Below are 9,086 nucleotides of genomic sequence, written 5' to 3' on the forward strand. Positions count from 1 at the left end.
AATTGGGTTTAATCTTTGGCTAGGAAGGCAGCTAGCTATTTTTTTCTTTTTTTTTTTTTAATTTACTAGGATGATATCTACTGCTTTTTTATGTTTTCAATTAAAAAGAAACAAATTTTTTATGAGCTTTCAGCTCTATTTGGTTGGTCTCTTTTGAGCCTCTTTTGACATAAAATTCTTCCTCCTTATTCCTAGCTTCTACGAGACTATATTAGTGGATCAGAGTTCTTGTAATAAGTCTTATCTCAAGGTTGGACTTTTAGCAAAGCTTCCCTGTAGTTTTAATGGTGTCTAGTTTTTTGGTTTTTTTTTTTTTTTATGTTGATTATTGTTCATCATTTCACTTTTGTATTCTTTTTTTACTTTTGAGCAAATGAATTTATTAATAAAAAGAAGCCAGGAAAAAACTTGACTAAAAATAACAAGGCAACATGATTAAAAAAAAAAACCAATGGAATCAACAGATTTTGCCCAAGACAAGCTGTAACTCATGAACATCTTGACAATAAAATTGTAGAAAACCAACAAATACAAAATAAACCCACAACCCAAAGCCAAAATGAAAAAAAGTAAAATAAAATAAAATAAAAAGCTAAAGACAAACTAAAGAACCTAACATCACCCCAAGGCACCAACAACAATAGCTCAAGATAGACCACAGTGCAGGATACATGATAGGAACAACTAAAAGCATAGTTTTTTACAATATATTAACAAACAAATTAAGCACCACTCCCTGAGACTTTTTCCTCCATAAAAGAGATGCTCCATTACTAGACCTAAAATATTAAGATCATTAACCCAAGATTCATGCCCATAACAGTGAGAACACTAACCCAAGATACATGCACGGTGTAACACCCCTATTTGCATAGCCTGGTATATTTCATTATTCCAGTGATCGGTGTCGGTCTGGAAAATTAAGGGGATTAGAACCACAACTAAGACACCTAGATAAGCCCTGAACATAAATAATTAGTGATTGTTAGATAGGTAAGTATAAATAAGAAAAACAGAACATAAAAGGTTAAATGAGCCGGGAGTCACAACGATGGGTGACCTTCCCGGGAAGTAACAGCGAGGTTAGTCTTAATCGGAATTCTGAACTGGAAAATGTGACGCCGCGGTCCTTAGGACTATTGCGCACATAGTGGAAAAGAGAAAATCACATAAAAGAATTGTTAAGCAGGTCAAATAATTAGGTCAGGAATCCGGAAGAAATATCGAATAACTTGCAAACCCGATTACACCGGCGAGAGGCAATTTGGTCAATTCACCCCTAGAGGTGACTCCTAACCTAACTGTTCAATAAAATTGGAGAAACGAAAATTTCAGAATCGAGAATTAAATTAAAGAATTATTGAAAAATTAAGGAAAAAGAAAAAGAAAAGAAAAAGTTTTATTGCATCATGTGGATGACATCAATTGTGATGTCAAAAAATTAATTTCAATTGCCAACATTTTTTTGACCAAGTCAACAACACTTAATAAGACATAAAATAACCAAAAAAGAAAAAAAATTTCATTGTTGTCTTCCTCACTAATTCAGCAGCCCATGTTCCCATCTCTCTCCACCATTGTTTCACCTCCATTAAAGCTTATGTCAAGCTTTAAAACCCTCATTTAACCCTACTTTGCCTCCAAATTTCTTCATAAAAGCTTGTCAACCTCACTTGAGAAAGAGATTGAAGAAGAAAGTAAAGAGAGAAGTGAAGAAAATTTCATGGATATCAAGCTAGAGGTTAATACTTAAATTTCAATTCTTATTTAAATTTCTATGTTCTTAGCTAAGTTCACTTAGATTTCAACTTAAAAACCAAAAGAAAACACCTATGGGGGATTAATTGGAATTTTGGCCAGCCTATGTGAGAGTTTGAACTGAATGAATTTGGTGAAATTGAATGGCTAAATTAGGTGAATTAGAGGTGTACATCATGGATATATACTTTGATTTCATTAGATTTTAAATTTGTGTAATTAGGGTTCTTGAACATTTTGAAAATTTGGAAAAAATTAGGGAAATTGGTCATTTGATGCAATTGACCTTAATTGAGTTGGAAAATGGTCAATTGGGACCATTTGTGGTGTGTGTGAATTGGTAGAACCAAATTGTAATTTGGATTAGTTAGTGTTCATATTCTGGCAGCTTGACCTAGGTCCTTTTCAGGGACCAAAACTGAAAATTTACCAGCCCAATTGGTATGAGGCCAATTGGAGATGAAAACAGACACATAATGACACATTTTTCATTTGGAAACCATGCCCAGAAAATGACCATAACATAGTGAACAATTAGGTCAAACCCGGGTGTAGTGCACTGCCACTGTACCAAAATAACCAAATGAACAGTGTTTGTTCATTTTGCCATAACTTGGGTTATACAGGTCCAAATGACATGATTTTTGTGGCATTGGAAAGATATGACATAGCACTACAACTTTCATGAAGAACACCAACCCAAATTCTGTCTATAACCCAGTTATTTTGCCACCCAAAGTTAATGGTCCAAAACTGCCAGAATCAAATTAGGTGCCCAGAAATTCTGGGTAGACTAATCCAGCCAGCCATGTTCAAATGGCCATAACTTGGGCTACAAAACTCCAAATGGAGTGATTCAAAAAGGGAATTAAAGCTAAGACAATAAGAAACAAGTTTTATGAAGAACACTTAGCCAAATTCTCACAACAACTTGATTAATGGAACAGTGCAAAATAGGATACCAAAACTGAAAATTTGGAAATGCACTTAGGAGACCTAGAAATTGAAGAAACAATCAAAACCAACAAATTAAGCACCCAAAATGTGGTATGTGGGTGTAATTGGAATTCCTATACCTATTAAGCATAAGAAAGTCAACATTTTAACTTGAATAGTACTATGAATAGTAATCCCGAAATAAAAATTTTCAAGAGCGTTAGTTTAAGCTTATTAGGGCTAGAATTGAGTATATATATGAATTAATTATTGAATTTATTGTGAGATAAGGTATTGAAATAATGTCAATTGTGTGTTTCAGCTAAAAAAGACCCGGAAGGGACAAAGAACTGAGTCAAAGGCCTAGAGGCGACTCATATCAGGTCTGTGCACAATAATTCTTGTTTAAATATTTTATTCTTGAAAATTTGACTTCTGTGTTAATTATGAATTGTGTTGCCATTTTATGATCGCAAATATGACTTTGGGAATTGATCAGATTTCTCACAAATTATTTGAGTAAATTGTTTTAAATTGATTTTGTGTTCACACTTAGCATGACAATACCACATTATTCCTCCTCCATTTATGGGGTTGAGATCATTTATTTTCCTCCCTCTCTGGCTTACCAGTTGAGGTCGAGATCGGATGAGTACTCATTAGCTAACCAGCCACCTCCCTCATTGATTTCGATTAGTGAGGTTGTAGATTGCTTTGTCGTGGTGTACAATACGGTATTGATCGAAAATTTTGTGTCATGGCTTAAGTTGTGTATGAATTGGCAACACTGTGTTGATTAAATTGTTTGACCATAACTGTGCTATAATGAGCTTTGAAAAATTATGAAATGTGATTGCCAGATTTTTAAATTGTGAATTGTTCATAAATGTTTTATAATACGCATTTTACATATTATTGTGCACCACTGATTATTTTTATACTCAGTGATAGCTCCTTTTGTTGTCGCAGATAGAGGCAAGGAAAAAGCAACAGAGTGAGCTGCTGATTGTGGGGACTACCCAGAGAGTTTTGTACGAGTATTTGATCATACCCTTGTAATTTCTTGATGTAAATAATTTTGTAGTCATATGTACTTTTGTAACCAAGCAGTTGTACAGTTAATATATAATACTTTTGTCTTTTGAATTTTTATGTATGTAAATCTAACTGCAAATGTAAATTTCTTATTTTGAATGCATTGTGCATAGCTTAATTTGAACTATTTGAGAGAAAATTTTATTTTGAATTATGGACAAGGATGAGAATTGTGTTGATTTGAGTTTTGGTGGTTGAATTGGTGAAGTGTATTATTATTCGGAGTGTTTTTCTATTGGTAAAATTTTTGGTTTTTCTCAATTACTGCCGGCACTCTGCCAAAATTTTTTCAGAATTTGCGGAAAAATAAAATGGACAACAATTTTAACTAGCTTTTAATCTTCAGTTAAATGTTTTTAGTTCCAACCAAAAATGCTCACCACCTCTAAAAAGTAAAAAAATAGTTTCAATATCCCTTGTAGTGTACTTAATGAGTTATCGATAGGTGAAGTTCGGTAGTTCATTAGGTATTCTACGGGATCATGTTATGCCTTACAGAGGGGTAAAGTGTGACACATGGAGAGAGACAATTGATGCTTACTGATTCCATGGAGGATGACACAAATGTGACCCAAAGCTCAAAATCTAAGAAAAGTTTCCACCTTTTATCGTATAAAAACTTAACAACTCTTTAGCTTGGATGAAAACCAATTCATTGCAACAACGAGAAGCCACACCAGATAATAGAGACCAAGCAACAATAGAACAATCACTACTAATCAACCAAAAACCACTTAATGCGCCTAAAAAAAAAAAAAAAAAAAAAAACAAAGAGAAGTCCCAAATAGAAACCTGAAAAGAAGTGCTCAATCAAAGAAGATTATAGACCCAAAGAAGATATTGCCCTAAAAGAAAGATCAAGTTTAAAGGCCATAATAATGGTCTCCTTTTTATAATTAGAGATTCCCCAAAAGCACCTACTAAGCAAATCCACTTAATCCACATAAGATCATTGATTAAAAAAACAAGAACAAAGCTATTAAAGAAATCATTACATAGTTTGTAAGAAAGAAAATTCAATTGAACCCCCTGAACTTTTCCAGATTTTTCAAAGATCTACTTGGAAATCTGTTCAATAATCATATATTCATCTTCCTAAAAGACCAAATCTAGGCTCCTCCATTTCTATATCTTCTGCATTGCTTCAAGATAAGCATTAAAAACTTTAGGTTGTGCGGACTTGGACCTCGATAGGTGACTATTTATGTGCCAATGTCATTTTTATCTAACTGTTGAACCTTAAGATTTTTAGGAGAGCATGAATCAACACCAACCTTCTTAACTGATTTCTTTCCTCTCTTATCGCCCTTATTCAATTTGTGGGAGACTTTTAGAAAATTATAAAACCCACCTTTTCCCGACATCGAAATTTCTGTTATCGATGGAATATTCTAATGAATTCAAAGATTCTACAAGATAAGGAAATAGTGGTAAGAAATATATGTGTATATATGTATTTGCAAGGAAACTTGCACTAGATTTAGGAACAATTCACAACTAGGTACATAGTTGCCAATTTAAAATTTTCTAAACCCTAAGTTTCATGCAATTCATATAAACATTTTATACTATTACAAAACACTTAGAACAGGTCCCAAATAAGTGCTAACAGTCCCAATTTGCCAATAAGAAGCAAAATTCCCAAACTTTGAAGTTAGGGTTTCTTGGAGGGTAACTCACCTCTTAGGTACAGAATCAGTTTCAATCGCCTAATCTGGGGAGCTAGGCCATCAAATACTGACCCTCTAGCTTGTCTATACGAGCTCCATGATCATAACACCTTGATCCAAGCAAAGCTCTCTAATTTCCTTTCCAAGAGATTTAGCCAATACAAGGAAAGAGGAGGGAAGAGGACTTTCTTGGTTATAGGATATGGAAGTGATGAGAAACAACTTTTTCAAGTTTGATTCAAGAATTCAACACTTGAATTTTGTTTTGAATCTTGGCTTAAGAAGAAGAAGAGAACACTTTTCTTATGGAAGACATATGGACAGGAGAAAGGTTGGAAGAAGATGACAATTCTTTTTCATTTATCTCTTATAATTTTCTTAATTAAATTTAAGGAGACAAATGTCAATTTTTGATTCAATGACCAAATGAGCTTCCAACTTCTCATAAGTCCATTTGTCCATCATTAATCTTGATTAAGAAAAGTAAGTTTGATTAATTAGTATTCATAATACAAATTAATTAAACTTAAGCCTTCATATTCGACTAAGTCCAATTAGTCCATGTAGGCATTTGACCAAGTCAACCTTTGACAAGTCAAATGGTCAAACTTTGAAAAGTCAAACTCTCCATAAAAATTTTGACCAAGTCAATAATCTTTTTCTTCCTTTAAACTTAATCTTTCAAGTTTATATTTAAACACTTTAAATACCAACTTGAATACTTCCATAGGTAAATTTAATTTCAAGTCATGCTAGGGACTTTGTAATCTAATTACAAACTAAATTTATTAATTCAATCAATTAATTAAACTAATTAATTAATTAATTAAATTAATCTTGCTTTGATCATGAAACTCTTATGTGTGTGACTTACTAGGTTCATTACTAATTAACAATGAGAATAATACTAACTCTTTAATATTAATAGAAGTATTTCAAACTTAAATGAAATTCTCTTTCATCCAAGTTTTCCTAAGTCATAGTTGACATCTAGCATTATGTGCTATGACTACCTAATTAGTGATGAATTGATTCCTAATTCATGAACCCTGATCATACATACTATGCATTAAAATCTCTCCATTACAAAATTTCAATTCTGGCTGGAGTCATGGTTTATGTCAAACTTTTATGCTTATAATCATATGTCCTTCTTTTAATTCTAATTCTTGACTAATGATACTTTCCCGTCAAAAACTCTTTTTTACTAAGTCTTACTATTTTGGCTAGAAACTTGATTCATCAAGAACAATTAAATGGACATAGGATCTTATCCCTATTTACTTAGGGTAACGGATCCCATCTTGACTAACACCTATCTCTATATATAACTAGTAGGAGCCAACACAAGCCTATATCTTGACACCCAGGCTCAAGCCCCTCATGGGTGGCCATCTTGCCGGGCGATGCAACTCAAATCGCTTTGGTGGAGTTCAATCCCTCATAGGATTCGAACCTTATCACCTCACGGTTTGCTGCTCTTACCAATTGAGTGCACTCAATTGGTTAGAGGCTAAATCGTGAGGTGATATGGGTTCGAATCTGAACTCCACCAAAGCGACAAGACTCTGGAGTCGAGTCGCGCCTCTAGGGGTACGCTACAGATGGCCCACCTGCAGAGGGCTTGAGCCGGGCCCCATAAGGTGTGACATATACACTCATATATAGTACAAGTATGAAAACAGTATCAAACTCAAACTACCTATATATAAGATAAATGTGTTATTTTAGGTCAAGGGATTATATGCACAGGTATGTTTAGATGACTTTGCATTGAGAAGAGTAAACTCCATGTACAAGTCATCTTGTGTCACTAGTTCAACCTACTTATCATATAAGTGCCCATCATGTTTATTATATAGCATGAGACTCACCATTTCGTCTCATTAGTATCCCATACTAATCATGGAAACAAACATAATGACGATCTATCTGGATAAATCATGTCCAATGAGGTATCCTAGATTGTGAACCAAATTTATAACATATGTACTAGACTATTCCATCACTTATATTCTTAACACTTAAGAATGGAATATCTAACATAATATTAATGGACTTTTTCAATTAAACATAAACCATTTATATTAACTGTAAATATTCATGCCATATGAGAGAACTATATTTATAGTATACAACACATAGGCATTGCTCTAGGGCATACCACTAACAATCTCTCACTTACACTAGAGCCAATGATTATAATAAATAGTTCTCATCTTCTAAAGATGACTATAAAACTATTGTCAAACTATGGCTTAAGTGAAGGGACCAGTTGAAATACCAGCTAACGTTATGTTCTGCGTTATTATTCCAACTGATATTCTAATTAAATGATTTAACTAATTCCTGGTGTTTAGATTATCAAGTGAGACCCGGTTTCCTTTACCTACATTAGGGCACTATTGTTTTCATTGTTGAAGGAAATCAATGAAACAATCCAAGAAACCTTTATGAGTTTTATTAAGAACTTATGAATCTAAACAACCTTTTGCAACATCACATGTAGCAAAATACTTAGGTTTTATAGTAGAACTCTTAGTATGAAACTTTTTCACTCAACCGTGTAACTACCATAGATAGACACAAAACCATAATAGAGATATGTAACCTTTACACAGCTTTATGTGACCATCACATTAGCTTATTAAACAATCACAAATCCTGGGTAAACCCTTACGCATTAAGTGTGATTATTATGTTTCTCTATTTAAAATAGACATTCTATCTTTACCGCTTGACTATAAATCAGGTTTGTAAACTCTATTAGTTACAAGCTATTTTCTACTATTTGATAAGATTTATTTTCCAAATACTTCCAAAGTATGTAGGAATAAACTCATCATGCACTTAGTGTACCAAACCTGAGTTAGATTGGCATTTGCTAGTCACTAATAACATATGCAATATCCTACCTTGTACACAATTAAGTATACTAAGCTTCTCTCTTTAGGAATGTTAAAGATCTCCTTAAGAAAGTTGGGTATTTTGCTTCACAAGCAACAATCCTTCCTTTTGGAATCAAACATGTTGAACACTTTCAATATCCATTCTAAAATTAGACTTATGAAAAATCCTATTATTCTTATTTGCTCTATCTTTGTAGAAGAAAAATAAAAGTATAAATTTCCTTCCCCAAATCATAACTTGAGAAAATATACATGTAACTAAGTTTTATAATTGCTAGTATGCTAATTGTCATTTCTCATTAGTAAATGTCATCCATATATAGGTGCAGGTAAATAGTTTCTCTCACTAACCTACTTGTTCATATGGAACTCCTTGAAGTTTTGCTTAAAACTATAGATGGATCTCTTAAGCTTATACACTTTGGAACTCTTTCAAGATTATGTCTTCCTTTATGTTTCCATTAGGGAATATGACTTTGACAACTAGCTGCCAAAAACACATAATCAAAGTGTATTATGTATCGCCATCATTATTTTAATGAATTTAAGCATAGCTTCAAGTAAAGAGGTTTCTTTATAGTCAACTCCTTTGCCTAATATGTGAAACTATTTCACATATAACTTTGCTTTATAGACCTCTACCTATTCATTTAGAACTTATTTAGTTCCTAATAACCTTTTGGGCCCCTGCTGGGTAGCTCACACTAGGTAGCTTCCT

This window comes from Hevea brasiliensis, unplaced genomic scaffold (assembly GCF_030052815.1).
Source record: "Hevea brasiliensis isolate MT/VB/25A 57/8 unplaced genomic scaffold, ASM3005281v1 Scaf357, whole genome shotgun sequence".
NCBI classification, from domain to species: Eukaryota; Viridiplantae; Streptophyta; class Magnoliopsida; order Malpighiales; family Euphorbiaceae; genus Hevea; species Hevea brasiliensis.